This window comes from Harmonia axyridis, chromosome X, assembly GCF_914767665.1.
Source record: "Harmonia axyridis chromosome X, icHarAxyr1.1, whole genome shotgun sequence".
Classification (NCBI taxonomy): domain Eukaryota; kingdom Metazoa; phylum Arthropoda; class Insecta; order Coleoptera; family Coccinellidae; genus Harmonia; species Harmonia axyridis.
In genome coordinates, this window is record NC_059508.1 from 37786804 (window position 1) to 37789303 (window position 2500).

Here is a 2500-nt window from a genome sequence, read left to right on the forward strand (position 1 = left end):
AGAACGATCGCAGATTATGTGAGCATTTGGTTAGACGATTATGACCGGAACCCTATATGGATGCGATCGTTTAGACCGATTATCCGGGTACCTAGAACGCACGTAGAGTTTTGTGGTTGGGCGAAGTTTCGTGATGTGCACGGAACGAGGAGCCGGCCGCTGGCTTTGCGTTCGTGTGGTTGGGCGAAGTTTCGTGATGTTTACGAGATGAGGAGCCGGCCGCCTATGTCGGCGTTTGTGGTTGGGCGAAGTTCCTTGACGGAACGAGGAGCCGGCTGCTTATGCTGACGTTCGTGGTTGGGCGAAGTCTTGTGATATCCTCGAAACGAGGAGCCGGCCGCACGTGTGTGCAGCCTTCGTTGTAGGTCCATGTTTAGAGATGCTCACGAAATGAGGAGCCGGCCGCTTATGTCGGCGTTTGTGGTTGGGCGAAGTTCCTTGATGGAACGAGGAGCCGGCTGCTTATGCTGACGTTCGTAGTTGGGCGAAGTCTCGTGATGTGCTCGGAATAAGGATTCGAAGCGCTTGGATTGCCGCGTTCGTGGCTGGGCGAAGTTTCGTGTTTGGCACGGAACGAGGAGCCGGCTGCAGGTTTTAAAGATTCTCGCCCGAAATCGATCAGTCGTTACCGTTGTCTACGGACTTCGGTAGGACGATCTATTCCAGGGACGAAGACGTCGACGTTGTGCGACGCCCGTTACATTAGCGTTTTTATGCTCTTTCGGGATTGTCTGCGACGTTTGTCTCCGTCCGAATTTTTTACGATAATTGTCACTAGATTAGTACGCAAACTAGTTGAACCGAAGATTTTGCGCCGATCGACTGACGTATTGACCCTTCAGTGGGTCGTCTCAGTCATTGGAATGTCATTCTCGAGGAGGTTCGCAGTTGGCGTCTCGTATTTCGAGGGAAAGTCCATTGCGACTAGTACCGAGAAATCGAACATAAAAGGTTACCCTGAACGGTGGATCACTTGGCTCGTGGGTCGATGAAGAACGCAGCTAATTGCGCGTCAACATGCGAACTGCAGGACACATGAACATCGACATTTCGAACGCACATTGCGGTCCTCGGACACTGTCCTCGGACCACTCCTGACTGAGGGTCGGTTCCATTACAAAGACTGCCCGGCCAGACGTTATGGCTTGACGAAGTGACGACGTAAAGGTCGTCTAACGTTGATCCTGTACCGAAGGTCATTTGGGCGAGTTGGACGGTTTGCCGCGTGACGATCAACGTTCTGTCGTTTCGACGCCTCGTGTGTTGGAATGATGAGGAGTTGTTTTCGTAACGCGCCGTCTTGAATTGCGAAAGCATATATTGTGGTGTCGTGGTATTGCTCGATCTGCGCCCATGACTGTAGACATGCGATCGTCGTGTCCGAGAAATCTGAACGACGTCCGATCGCTTTAATGTGCCAGTTGTCGCGCGTTGCGGATGAGCTTTCATGAGCGCACCCCCGAAACACCGAAGCACTTTGCTTGGATTCGCATGATCCGCCATACGGAGCAGGAGATAATAGACGCCTTTGAGTAGGCTAACTCCCTCGCGTAAGGTACGTGATTTTATGAGCCGCCAAAGGTTAGTTTCGGAACGTTTCGATGATTTGAACATACGACCTCAGGACAGGTGAGACTACCCGCTGAATTTAAGCATATTATTAAGCGGAGGAAAAGAAACTAACTAGGATTCCCTTAGTAGCGGCGAGCGAACAGGGATTAGCCCAGCACTGAATCCCGCGATCGTAACCGGTCGCCGGGAGATGTGGTGTTTGGAAGGATCCATTATCTGGCGAGTTCGCGGCGCGTTCAAGTCCATCTTGAATGGGGCCATCGCCCATAGAGGGTGCCAGGCCCGTAGCGACCGCTGCGGCTTGCTAGAGGATCTCTTCTTAGAGTCGGGTTGCTTGAGAGTGCAGCCCTAAGTGGGTGGTAAACTCCATCTAAGGCTAAATATAACCACGAGACCGATAGCGAACAAGTACCGTGAGGGAAAGTTGAAAAGAACTTTGAAGAGAGAGTTCAAGAGTACGTGAAACCGTTCAGGGGTAAACCTGAGAAACCCGAAAGGTCGAATGGGGAGATTCATTCGCGCCTGTTGTTGGGATTTACTGACTGTGGAAACGGCGACGTTCGCGTTGGCTGTTCCCTTCGGTTCATCTCCGGCTTCGGACGCGTGCACTTCTCCCCTAGTAGGTCGTCGCGATCCGTTGGGTGCTGTTCTACGGTCTCGAGTGTAGCCCGTGAGCTCGGATTTTCCGATGTTTACGGACACTGGGTTTCCGAACAGCTCGCTCGACGGTTTACTGATGGCGGGAGGCCGCGACTTAGTTCGCGTCCGGCCCGTGGCAAGTATGTGAATTGTGATGGCGATCGGACCTAGTGCCGATTCCGTCCGTTTGCGACTGTTCGCCGCGGTGTTCTTGGACAGACCTCTTGAAACGCCGATCAGCGACGCTATTGCTTTGGGTACTTTCAGGACCCGTCTTGAAACACGGACC

At 52.8% G+C, this 2500-nt stretch overlaps 2 non-coding genes across 2 annotated transcripts in view; both read left to right on the forward strand.

Moving 5' to 3' along the window:
- Positions 1–953: 953 nt before the first annotated feature.
- Positions 954–1108, forward strand: LOC123687181. The gene has a single exon (XR_006748921.1). It is a non-coding gene; the product is annotated as a 5.8S ribosomal RNA (ribosomal RNA).
- Positions 1109–1615: 507 nt separating this feature from the next.
- The window catches only part of LOC123687990, a 4012-nt gene continuing 3127 nt past the window's right edge, over positions 1616–2500 (forward strand). Inside the window, exon 1 of the ribosomal RNA XR_006749690.1 lies at positions 1616–2500. This exon is cut by the window's right edge and continues 3127 nt beyond it. This is a non-coding gene — a ribosomal RNA (large subunit ribosomal RNA).